At 38.2% G+C, this 13,867-nt stretch overlaps 1 protein-coding gene across 1 annotated transcript in view; it reads left to right on the top strand.

Moving 5' to 3' along the window:
* glceb (glucuronic acid epimerase b) overlaps window positions 1-13,867 on the top strand; it is a 61,427-nt gene that overhangs the window by 20,349 nt on the left and 27,211 nt on the right. The window contains exon 2 of the mRNA XM_085274548.1: window positions 3,825-3,931. The gene's annotated coding sequence lies outside the window, so the exon portion shown is untranslated. The remainder of the gene's footprint in view (window positions 1-3,824; window positions 3,932-13,867) is intronic.

Raw genomic sequence — 13,867 nt, 5'->3', positions numbered from 1 at the left:
GTGACACAGCCCATAAATATATGCAAAGCAGCACTAAATAACACCACATTTTACTATCTATATCCCTAAACACTTGTGACAACCACAACGCATCTCTCAGCATGTGACGAAGGCCTTCTGAAACCCTCTTTGTTTGCTAAATCCAGTATGAAAATTACCCTAATGTTTTGAGAGTTGGGAGAGGTTGGCATGGGACTGGTGCTTTGGGAGAATGCAGCTAACACGGTGGCTAGCATGGGCCTCCAGGATTGTATAGAAAAGCCCTAAAAGTAACGATTTTTGTCTTTTTTTTGTTGAGGTTTGCTCTATGCAGATTTAGTTATTCATTCATTTATTTATTCATTTTTCAATTTTCACAGCAGCTACAAGTAAAATCATTCTCTTCTGTTATAGCAGACCATATAAGGATGTACACAGTCCTATTTTTCTCAGTTATCTTTTCAAGGAGTGTTTTGTATATAACAGGTTATTGTGTAAATTTGCCTGAAAAGAGAAGCTTTTGACTCCGGTCCAACCAGAGATTAAATCATCTGCAGTATTGCAGAGTGGTTCAGACTATTATTTATTTTTGGGATATAGATTCGTCTCCCAAGCAATTCATTTAGATTATACTATGCAGACTATTTTTATCCAGTGACCTTGGAACCAGCTCATACTGATTTTATTTATTTATTTTTTTTAACTGTGCGTCAGAATACTTCAGACTTGTGTGTGTTTGTGTGTATGTGTGGGCAGAATGGAGTAGATTATTTGTATGATAAGCAATCGCGTTTAATCAGTTCGCTCTCCAGCTCTGCAAGCAGAAATCTCAGCTAATTGAGCGCTTCACTTTGCAGACGCAGAATTCTTGGAAATTGCTCTGGGCATCAGATGGTCAATGATAGCTGGCTTCATGGTGGCATCCGTGGTGCGATCATTCAATGTTTGGCCAGCCATTGACTCCCCAAAGAAAATGAATGTATTTATGAATGCCCAACAGATGGGTCTCCATCTCTCTCTCTTTCTTTTTTTTCTTTTTTACCCTCACAAGTCATGATAGATGGCTGCATGTGTGGTGGCGCCAGCAAATGAGTAGCGACTTGAGTAATTAATGGCCCAATATCATTCTCAGTCAAACTATCATAAAAGAAATATCCTCAGGATAATGTTCAAAATGTATTCACAGGAGACAGCCATAAAGTTGATGTCCGTGATTCATATGCAAGGTGTCAGCCCCTTGCTTAGGAGAGGGCGATTGAATGGGTCAGTATGTAAAGGCTGTTAAAACGGTGTCAGCACAGAGCAAAGCTGGGACATGCTAAACCGCCTTAAAGAGGAGTTGGAGTGCTGCTCAGCTTCCTCTGCTCTTGATTACACATCCTTAAGAGATTATATATATTTTTAGAACTCATACTGATTGAGCGTTTAACTTCTTAGAATTTCAAATATTGGTGTTTCTTGAAAAATATCTGTCCCTCCTTCAGTCTGTTCTCTTACACAGTATAAACTCATTCATCAAGTCCTTCAAAGCCTGTTTTATAAGATCTGTGCATACACAGGATTTCCCCTAGGAAATCGGTCACTAGTGTTAGTATTCAATCACCCCCTGAGCCCAAACAGACAGATCTAGAGTATTTAATCTCTCAGTGTAGTAGTCACCTCACTCAGTTGTTAAATACATGACCTTTACTGTTGATGCAGTGCAACAGATCATTTTCCTTGAAGCTCAGTATCCTTCATATTATGTTTTAATTAATTTCATCTGATATACGTGGATTTTTTTTCCCTCCAGCCAAGCCTTTTTTGCCACAATCATAAACCATCTGAGAAGGACAGATAAGGTTTATACACTCTCAAAACACCACTAAAGGCACCTCTGAGCTCAAGTTTACACTGTGCTTTTGGTTCCATTTGATGCTTGAAACGTGTTTGTTTGTGGGTTTGTTTTATTTTTTATTTTTTAAGAAACTGGTTATCCACTTTGGACAGAAGGGTTGCGGAGAAGAGATGGGGAAACATAATGGCACCTTCACAGTCATCTTGAAGCATTTAGTACAAGCGCGTGTGTGCGGTTGTCCGTGTGGGTTACAGTGCATGTGCACTAGGCCAGCTACAAAGATGCTTATTCAAGCAAAGCAACACTTTATCCAGATGTTCAGAGAGAGGTGTGTAGAATGAAATGCTGGCATGGCTGTTGCAGGATTCGCTCTGGGAAAAATGAGCTGCTCCAGGCTGATGTTTACTCTCATTTCTTACCATCTGCCTGCAGCACACCTGCCTCTAAAAACATCAGTATCCTCATAAAATAGCCAGAGAATATTGATTAAGACTGATGACATTTCTGTCTCCTTTTCACTCAGGCTTGGTAGCAGTATGCTTTCTTTCAAATAAAAGGCCACAAACACGCATGTCCTGTCCTCCTTTAAAGAATCAAGAGTGTCATTGAAATACTTCATTAACGTATTTTCTTTTGTTTCTTAGCCAGGATGCATCTTTTATGGCAACTTGTTATAGACCAGCTGTATGAATAGACAGAATTGTGGCAACACAGGTCATCAGCATACTCGACGATGAAAGCTAAAGAGGAAAAAAGCAAAAATATACTTGCTACTAGTTTGAGGGAGTGGTAGCCATCAGATAGTTTTGCTTAAAATGTTCCCGACTGAGTGATCTAGAAGGATCTACGTAGATACCTCAACATCACTGGGACAATTTTACTCTTGTGTAACTGGATACCATTACATTTTAAAATATTGTAATTGTTGTTGATTTGCCAGTTTCAAATTGTTAGTGGCCTTGTCGTTCTGCGTCTGTCACATTGCAGTTGGCCGTGCACTGACAGAATGAAGCTCTGCTGGTTTAATTTCTTCGATATCTAATTTAATTGCTCTGTCAATAAGCACTTTTCATAAAAAAGATCAATATATTCTCTTTGACGTAGCGATTTAGTACCTTCTTTAATTTAATAGCTTGCCACTGCAGCAGCTAGAAATAAACTAGTAAGATTAATTGCAGAGGGAAGTATCCATGTAACTGCATATTTGGACTGATAGATTGGCGTACATTAGTGACCCTGCAATAGCTGCAATTACAAATATGCATCGGTTTTCTTATCGTAATTTATTGTGCATCTGTGTTTGTAGCATTGATTTAAAGTTATAATTTGCCACATTGAGGGGAAAAAAAAAAAAAAAGATACACTGGCTAATTTTGCTGCTCTGTGAAAAGGTGGTATTGAAAAGCCGCTTAGGAGCAATCAGTCATAATTTACCCCAGGAAGCGTTTAGCCAGTTAAAGGATTTCATTTGAGCGATGTAGAGCCTGCTTAAACCAGTGCACAGGAGGAATTCATTCTTCTCTACTATCAGCTAATGCTAACTGAACCTTTCCCATTCACATGTGAGTATTTTTACCTGTCTGAAGTGGGCTTGTAACCAACAGCTGCCTAGTGCATTTCACTTGGTGCATTTTTTGCTTTCATGTGACCCTCAATAGCAATAACAGATTTTGGGAAATGAATTTAAAAAAAAATGTTTGAGTAACAAGGTCTGCTTATGAGGCTGTGGGGTTTTTTGTGGCTACATTAATGAAAAATGATTAGAATTGAGTGAAGAGCTCAGTTCAAATAAAAGCAATTCAGTTATATTAAAAAAAGCAGTACATCCCATGAAATCTGTCAGCTTGCATTTAACATGTAAAAAAGATGTTTTTTGTGGAGTATTTATCTTTTACACACCTACACATACATTGTCCTCATCATGCACGCAAAATAAAAAAATATGAGTTCACCTTTGAGAAACAATAGTGACTTTTCATGTTTTGTGTCTCCTTTGTTGGTGTTACAGATACTGCAGACAGAAAGTACCAGAAGAGTGAGCCGGGACAGGACGCTGGGTGAAGTGTGACAGGATGTTCAGCCAGTTGTTTATCTCTTTCTAAATGAATAGAAGAGGTTAGTATCACTGTCCTTACAGACGTCACCGTCAAGATTTAGAGTGAGACAGTTATATTTGTGGTCCAGGAAGCACGGACGGGGGAGAGATTGTTCTTTAAATGACATTTTGTGTAAATATTTGGTTCATGCACGCTCCTTGACTGTGACAAGTTTTAACATTGTCGATATTAAAAAAATAAATAAATAATGAAATTAACCAACACACTTGATGTGCACTAAAACCTCTTCCACATGCAGATTGGTGCTTAACTGCATTACATGGGCAAATTAAATCTGCTCTTATATCCACTGTGAAAAATGGCCTGGTCTCGCTTGTATGATGAAATTATTAGGCATATCTGTTACAAGTCCCTTTAAGCGCTGCATTTCTCTTCTGAAACATTTTTGATAGCATGGGGAAAGACGGAGCTCTTGGAACTAACTGTTCATTTGCTTGCGTAACAGGTAATTGTGCATCTGTGTGAGGATAAAGTGCTGGCCTTGAGATACTGAAACACACCCCCATGCAGCCCTGTTTTAAGTGCTAGATAATCGCACAGCATTTCAATCCACGGCTGATGTTTAAGGCTGTAACTTATATCACATTGTAGTGCTGCGTAAGATGTTTTTGTATGCTTTTGAACTTTAAACCAGTTATGCAGTGTTTCTCTTTAGAGATTGAATTATTCTCTTTGGCCCTTATTTTTGGTGAAATCTTAAAAGTGTTACTCTTTAGAGTAACACTAAATAAATAATTGATTCAGTACATGGTGTCCATTTAAATCAGTTATTTAAGGAAGTACTGAGAGACCTACATGAAACACTTACATGAAGAACATCTTGTAATATAGTTGCACATATTCTCACAGCCACATGCTAACATGTCATTAGCATGGAAGTATTCTATGAGTGAAGGCACGAAGTTCGACAAAGTAAACGGCACGTGAACACCACAAAACAGTTCACAACAACAAATCTGTCCAGACGGTTAAATCACCCTCACCCAGCTAAAGCCAACTAAAAAAGGCAAAGTGGGCAACGCTAAAGCTAGCCAGCAGCCTCGGTATGAGCAAGGAATCAAAGTGGTTACAAGGGAAATAATGGAGATGAGTAAAAAAAGGCAAAGGGTCGGTGTCTTGTTATCTGGTGTTATAGTTATAAACATGCTGGAAGGTTATGTGAGTAACACACATTTGTGTAATTACATACATTTCTTGCACCTGCTTTTGCTTGGTAAGCTAAAATATGTTATATGATATTTTAGGGCTGGGCGGTATAATTTGAAGCATGTGCTGTAATGATCTATATTGCGATATATTCTTTTCTTCTGTATATAGATAGAGTATAGAATGCCATTTTAAGAACATTTATTGTGCAAACGTTTTTTTTGTTTGTTTGTGTTTTAATTATAAAACTTTTAAAATGATTTTTAAGATGTAATAGATCTTTTTTCAAACAATGTAACACAAAATTCTTAAATAACAAATAAAAATGAAGATAAATGCGCAAAAATCTTTGAATAAAAAATACACGTAGAATATCAGTAGAACACTAAATTCTAAGTTGTTTAAAATAAAATGTGCCTTTGGAAAAGATCAGTCTGCCGGTGTGTAGGGCCACCTTTTTTTCTTTCCACTTGACTGACTGGGCGTTTGAGGAGAGCGCAGTTTTTGGCTTTTCTCATATTCCAGAACGTGCTTCGTCTCTTCACTATTACTGTCACCCGGCATAATTTGCAGATGATATTTTTCTGCTTAACATCAAACTGCTTAAACCCAAACCCAGGTGCATGTGACCGACGTTCTTCTTCATGGGCACCTCCTCCTCCTCCCCACGTGTAAGCTCCATGCTTGCAGTGATTGCGATGATTTTGACCAGGCACAGCTTGATAGCAGCGGTATAGTAAAAATCTCTACCGTTGGCCAAATTCATATCATTTCTACTCTATACCATTTATACCACCCAATTCTATGATATTTGTGCCTTTTTCCAGGAGCAGAGCGCTTTATATTTGTTTCAACAAGAGCCAATCCTGTTAATTATAGCAGTTTTAGGGAATATTTAAAGTTTAATTTATTGTTTTGTTATTATTAATAATATTGTTATGAAAATAAAATGTTGCATTGAAGAAAAGTAGTAGTTATAAATAGGGATGGGTACCGGTTCTGACATAAACGGTAGTAACCAGACCGAAAAGCAGCGCACATTTCGGTGCTTTTTTTTCCTGAGCTGTGATACACTTTAGATTCTAGCCAATCATTTTACGTTTCCGAGGATAGTAGGCGGGGCCAGGTACATACGTTCTGTTAGAGCAGAGCTACAGATTAAAAATGTCCAAGGCGAAGCGGTCAAAAGTCTGGCTGTACTTCATAGCAAAATATGCAAACTCAGCAGCCTGCAACAAGTGCTTTAAGCTGATACTGTGATACTGTCAAAGGAGGTAACACCTCAAATCCGATGAAACACCTGGCGACGCATAGCGTTTTTTTTAAAAGCCCAGAAATGCGCCGTATTTGATAGCTTGCTGCGAGACCTCTACTGCGGGTGGGTTGCCTGTTATGCAACATCCCCCAAAAACACGAAGAGGAGAGTCCTGGTCCCTAGCCCTGCCAGTGTAGCAGAAATGATGACGGATGATGGCAGCAGCAGCCGTTCTTCTCTGCATGAGTAGCTAATTTACGTTGAGTAGGCTAACCACGTTATTACATTAATGCATGTAAGGTGAACTAGCAAACATCATCATAGCTACATGCGGCTGTCCTCTTGTTTGATGGCAGATACTCCCTTCACCCTGGCTAAAAAGGCTAAAATGACCAAAGAAAAAGTGGAAAACAGTTAAACATGAGAGGTTTAGGACAAAGTTTGTGTTTTTTCCATTGTTTAAGCACTGCTTCCAGCCAAGAGTGATACCATATATGCCCCATAGCTGCAGAAAAGGCTAACATTGTTATATTTTTACAAAAAACAGCTGAACATGAGAGGTTTTTGGACCAATTTTGTGTTCTCCATTCTTTAAGCACCGGTTTGAGCACCGGCACCATTTCAAAAGTACCGATTTGGCACCGGTATCGGATAAAACCTAAACGATACCCATCCCTAGTTATAAATCAGTAACAGAACAGAAGAGAAAAAGTAAAACAGAAGTAGATTTTTTTGTTTTTGTGTGCTGGTAATTATAGTTCTGAGAAAAGAAAATGACAGTTGGCGATCAGCAGGTCACACTTCAATCAGTGCATCTCTTCTTAATATAAGACATACAATGCCATTTCTGCCTATCACTGCTGTCAAGTTATTTGTTCCTCGAAGAAGAAGACTATTAAATAACAGGATAAAATTACAGAAATAAATGATTTATTTATTTTTTTAAATGCTGGCGATGATTTATTTTTTACTTTGAGTTGAAATTACTTGACCCCAATAATCTGCTACAACTGTACACCATAGGTTAGACTTCATTCCCTTATTTTAGATCCCTTTGCTTCTCTGTGTTTAGTAAACCTGCATTTGTTTCTATGGTATTGTAGCACCAGGCATGACCCTGTATTTTTCTCGTCTCCCCTCCATTTGATTAAGAGTTGGCTAAAAATCTCAGCAGACCTTAGTTATAAGCTTTTTAGTAATGACCTGCTTAATCCGCCAAGCAGAGATTAAACACACAGGCGCATTAACTTCAAAGCAGTGCACTCACTTTTCCGCTGCCTCCAAACAAAACGGAATAATTTTGCGTGATGAGGGTTTCAAGGTTTCTCATGTCTGTTTAGAACTGATAGCTGCGATCTACTATTACTGAGTATTTGAAGCGACAGTGATAGGCATACCTTTTCTGGACAGATATTGATATAGGTTTAGGTGAAATGAAGTGTTGTACTCAAGTGACTTCATACTTCTACTTCCTTAACCTCCTAAGAGCCGAACTCTTCCACAGCATGCATTTTAAATTTCTCTTTGATATTTGGACAATATTGGGGCCAGATGAATGTAAAAACAAAGAATTACCAGATTTTTTTTTTCACCTTATTTTTGTTTTTAATAAAAATAAGAGCCACATATGAGGATATTCATTTAAAATTTTGATAGAACAGTAGCAGTATAATGTCCTCGTAAGTGGATATCAGGTCCTTGTAGAGCAAAATTGAGTATTTTGGTCTAAATAACCCAAAATGTGATGTCCACATATATGGACGCCAGGTCCTAGGAGGTTAAATATTGTTATTCTTGGTAACGAAAAAAAAATACTCTCTTTAAATCAAGCTGTAGACTGTATGTAAAGATGAGTCTGAGCTTGAGGCTTGAGGATTTCACCAACCGTCTGGGGTCACCATGAAAGCTACCCGGGTATTCTCACGTGGATGCAGTCTGACATAACAAAGACTTTGCACTAGGGAGTTGGCATGTTAAAGGCTGTTTAATGTCTGATCCGACTAAGTCAGTCATTTGGATTGTCTCATGCCCCTTTACGTTTGTGGTAGCATGATGAGTGCTTTGACCTTGTATAAGTTTAATAGGGGTGGGGGAAAAAATCGATACTGTGTAGTATCGTGATATTTTGTTTGCTAATAATGTATCGATACAGGGACAGCAGAAATCGATATTTTGTTACAAAAAAGGTTTTTGTGCTCAGAGCATGTTGATCCTTTTTTCTGAGGAAGAATCCTGACATTCCTTCACTGTCCAAATGTGTTTAACTTTTTTTTGGCAGCAATAAACATGACAGTTTACTTATTTTACTTTAAGACATGTTTTATTTTAATTTTAAAACTTTTTTTTATTTAATGTAAATTTATATTTTGTTTTAATTTACTTTCAAATTCTTCAGTTGCTGAATGGGCTGCATAGTTTTCATAAATTGCATAGTTCAGAATAGCTATAATTGTACCAGATGGTTGCATTCAGTTAAGTTGGACTAGACTGTAAAACAAACCGTTCAGTTTGTCAACAATAAAACTGACTGAAATGAGAGAAAGACTGAGTGCGAGACTTTGATATTAGATAAAATGAATATTGATAAAGTTTAACTTTATGTACAGAATCTGAATATTGCAAAATATTTTTTTTAAAATTGCAATAATATCGTATCGTGCGTTAAGTATTGTGATAATATCGTATCGTGGGATGTATGGTGATTCCCACCTCTAAAGTTTAACCTGTCTTAAATATACAATTGATTACATTGCTGAGAGAGTATTTACATATCTTGATGACAGATTGTTTTATGTTTGCATGCAAAATCAATTATACATTATAATATTCTGAGGATTATAGGAGTATAGACTGTGCCTCATATAACGGGTGATACACGCAGTTCTGCTGCATGCTCAGCGGTTCATGGATAAAGATGTAAGTTGTTTATTTTTCCTGTCAGTTGTTGCCTTGAATTGTTCTGTTGCCTACGCTATCATAATCAGGCTTAAAAACACATCCAGAGTGTACACACACACATACACAAACTCCATCACATCTCTGCAGGAGCTAACATGCCTCAGAGCTTCAGCATAAGCTGATAATTTACAGGCAGTCTCAAACCCCTGCCTTACTTTACCCCTGGAGGAAGGCTGTGAAATGCCAGGAGTTTAGTTGAGGCTACAAAAACCTGCACCTCACGCATTCTGGGCTTCTGCTCCAACAGCTCCCCAAGGATATCTCATGAGCACTCAAGCTTTTATTGCTGTGATGACTGCTTGTGACTGTTACCCCTGGAGCTGGAGAAGAAAAACAACTCCATTCACCCATCTGTAAGCCCAACGCCACAACAGTTTTCACTCGGTATAAATGTTGTACATTCTGCACTGGAGACCTGGACCGAGATTTGTAGTTAGTTTAAATTGAAGTCCCCATTCAAGAGATGTGATTTTTATGGGGATTTTTAAGGTAGATTTTCAAGCCTCTGATCTGCATTAGCAGCAGAGAATCTGTGTGTTGTTAGACATACGAGTGCCCTGTGACCCCAGGGACTCGTGACTGTGAATTTGCTAGACCTGTGTGTTTGTGAAGCAGATGTTTTCTCAGCCGACTACAGTGACGACTGTCAGCAGTATCATTTAGGAGTTTTCAGTTGGGTGTAAAGTCAGATGTGATTTACCAGCAGCTTTTTGATTTTACATGTAGTTGCATATACAGTGGCTTTTTATAATATTCTGGTAATTAACAATAACAACTGAATAATATTAATTATACCTGTCAACGTGTGGGTTGTCAGTCTTTGACTCTGTTTGAAAAAAAAAATAGGAAAGAGTGAAAAAACACCAGTAGCCAATGATTGTATCAGAGACTTCTGTAAGGTTTCTTGAGGTTTTGTGGCACCAACAGAAAACTCCAATCTTTGCAAGTTAAAAAATAAAAGTGCCAATGCCTGACACTGGAAAAAGCCGGCGTGTTTGACACATCTGTCAGAAAAAGACGAAAAGGATTCAGTTAATTATATTCTTGCACTCAAGTGCAGAGAGTTGCATCTGTGCAGATTCACTGCTCAGTCTCTACCACACGTTTGCTCACATTTGTATTGCAGGGGGCTGTCGGTACATTAATTGGGTGCTGTGTTTGTGATTCCAGCATTCTTCTAGTCATGTCGAGTGAAGGGAAAATTACTTTGTAAAACTACAGGTTTTGTTCTTGGTCTTGTTGGAATGAAAGATACAGATTGACATGAGAGTTGATGTGGGCAAAAATACAAAACATAATTTCAAAAACAATTTACTGTTGTAAGTTCCTAGTGCCATCGTATTATACTATAGAATATAGAAGAAAAGCCTTCACCTGTACCTACAGTCGCTTCTCATTTTCCATAACCAGAACACTGGGATCCTGTAAGCTGAAAAGCTGCTTTTGTTTTGCAGTGGCTTTCTCCCTAATCTGTCAGGCATGGAAGACTTTTATCCTCCAACAGGATTGTCTTTCACCTGCTGTCCAGCTATATGTGCCTGTTGTAAAGATATGTTTTAGTATCGTGTACAGTGTAGTTTTCTTCCAGATCACAGCGGTACTGTCACCCAAGGGAGTGCATCTATGCAAAACCTCCGGAGCTTATCTGATAACCAGTGGATTACACAGATGTGTATCGTATAAACAAGTCCTCAGAACGGCTTTTGCTGATCTTCCACCTCCATGCCCTCCACTAAGTAACAAATGTGGATTTCTTAACCGTTTAATCTTAATATCTTTAAGGTAATGCTTAAATAAATAAACTCCATCAAATCGAATCACTGGAGTTTATAGTGCTGAATTCACTCAGCAGTCCCCCGTCAATACCATACAACTACTGCCTGTTCTGCTGTGTCATAGCAGCCATTCATTTACATTAATTCATATGGAAGACATAAACACAAGTCTTTTCAATGATAATTTTAAAAAAACACTGCTGTCTTTTGTTTATTTGTTTTTTCTGATGAAAACAGATTGCTGATAGATAGAAGTGAATTTGGGTCAAAATACACCAGAGACAACGCAGCTAGTGTCTGCATAACGAAGTGTTGTTTTTGTCTTGTAATTAACATAGCGGCAGAGATGATTTGCAAAGAAGTTCATTTGTGGAAACGGAGTCGAGGGAACAATAAATCAAACTAATTTTTTTTGTGTCAACTTGGTTTACATACTGTAATACAGACAGTTCACATTTTTCATTTGGACGGTGTTTTCCAATAAATATAACGCTTCTTCTGACTAAGTGGGGATTCGGACAAAAAGCAGTCCTGTGTTCTGACACAAAGTAACAGATTCTTTGTTTAAAGATTAACTAGAAAAGCAAAAGGTAAACATTTGGTCTGTAAATTATGCGCTCATTTTATATTTCTGCCGTGATCATGACAAAAGAAAAATCATGGTGACAACAGAGAAAACATATGGGCGTGGCTTACATAAGGTGTTTTGATGTGCTCAGGTAAGAGCATGCTTCAGAAGGTGCCCTGTTTCACCTGTTGTGAAAAGACAGATGCCCATTCTTAAAAACTGTTAACTTTCTGATTTAAACATGCTTGATGTTGCAAGTGCTACACCACTCTTTCACTGATAAAATTTCAACACTGTCTCATTTTTCTGCTTATATTTATTGCCAAGAATTTGATGGAAATTAAGTTTTACATTCTAAGGAGGGCATGCTTTCCAGTTTCTTAGAATAAACAGTTTTTAAGTCTCTCGGTTTTCTCCATCTCTGCTGTTATTTACAGTTTTTAGGGGTATTTTGGCTTTCTACAGCTAGTCCCAACCTTACAGAAACGTTGCAAATGCTTATTTGGGTGTAAGACGTGGCAGAGTGCGAAATCTCCTCAGACAGAACATTCATGGTTTGTGATCCGTAAACAAACCGCATCTTGTAATTTGCTCACCCGTGACATTAACCTCTCTTCCAGTGTGCCTACTGTTCTAGCGTGAAGATGTAAATTACGTTTGAGAAATGGGACATGCCTTTAGGTAAACCAAGTGAGCAAGAGGTTTTAGGATACTCCTCATGCTGCCACACTTAAAGCCCATGTATATCCACCTTTAGCCCAAGCCTCAACGCTAGCAACGAATCACTATAAAAAGAGCCTTTTATTTATAGTTGGAATCCTTGACAGGGCTGTTTCTACTTATCTTTCAGGGTGCAGTCCCCAGTCTTTCCGCCTCACATTTTCAACATTGTCAGAGCTCCCATCAGCCTCATCTTTTATCATTGTACCGCGCTGTCATTTCTCTAAATATCAGTGATGGTTTTTAACGTGTGGCAGTAAGTAACCAGCTGCAGACATGCACCAAAGTCTTTTCTTTCTCATAAAATCCAGCTGAAAACTTTTTCCATCCAGTAATGGAGAAAATACTCCCCCCTGTCGTGCACGGAGCCGCAGCTTCATCTGCTACAGCATGCGTTCCTTCTGTGTTTGTATTTCAAAGCATTTTTTCGTTGCAAGTAATCTAACACTTTAACTTTCTTAAGAGGCCACTAGTGTGATTATTTGACTTTGCAACGCTACAGAAGATTACTTTTGTCCAATTAATGCCCATTGATTGAGCTGACCTTCAGTTGTGGCTAGTTTAAGCTGAGATAGTGAAATGAACTTGGCGAATAGTGATTTTCTCCCTCCTCTGTCATCAGAGGACGGGGCGCTGTCATCAGTGTAATAGTAAATTTTATCAGCAGTAAGCTGTAATCAGTGTGGAGGAAGAGGCGAGGCCTAAGGATGTGTATTGATTTCTTGTTTGCTTGGCGAAAATGTCAGAGACACACAGAGGACATGAAAACAGAAGACTGATGCAGAAAGTAACACGTCTGATTTGCATGCTGCTTTTTAATTCAAAATCTGAAAAGCAGCATATCAACCAAAGTGCACCCAGATAGTTTACTGTAATAAATTTAACATCCATAAGGTGGAAATGCACAGAGCACATAATTTGATACAGAATATAAATGATAGTGACAGTAACCTTTATGTAGATTCAATTAGGGGGGAAAATATCTCTTAAGACTGGAATCAAAAATGTCAATTTAAGACATGAGAGATGGTTTAAACCTTTTGAAAGGGTAATTGAGGAGAACCTCTAAGGGACCTGCAATATGGCCTGAGCAGGATGCAATGCTTTAAAATTAAACAAAATGACCTTAAATTAAATTTTGTCTGCAGCGACTGATGGTAAGCCAGCATCAGGAGGATATGGTTTGTTTTGCCTCTAGTATTTATCTAAGCAGAAGTTGAGCATTGTCATGATGGGAAGTGCATGTCTGATGTATTGAGGTTAAGTGATCATAAAGGTGTGGCTTTGATTTTTAAAAGAGTTTTTTGCAGTGTCGTCCTCATTTTGTTTCATTATAAATTCAGAGTCACATCTGTTACATCTGTGCTCTTTATCCAGTCCTAAAGGTCACTCACTGCTTAGGCAGAGACACCGTTTAAGGAGAAGTATGACAGTCAAAGAGTGATGATGTGAAATCTGTGGGAGAACTTTGCAGCAAATATTGTTGTACAAGTGTAACTTCAAGGGGGGTAG

Source organism: Mchenga conophoros, linkage group LG1 (assembly GCF_057382185.1).
Source record: "Mchenga conophoros isolate Kocher_MC1m ecotype Shallow Benthic linkage group LG1, M_conophoros_male_GT1.1, whole genome shotgun sequence".
NCBI lineage: Eukaryota > Metazoa > Chordata > Actinopteri > Cichliformes > Cichlidae > Mchenga > Mchenga conophoros.
Note: the sequence above shows the minus strand (reverse complement) of the source record. Positions and strands in the feature narration are given on the sequence as shown.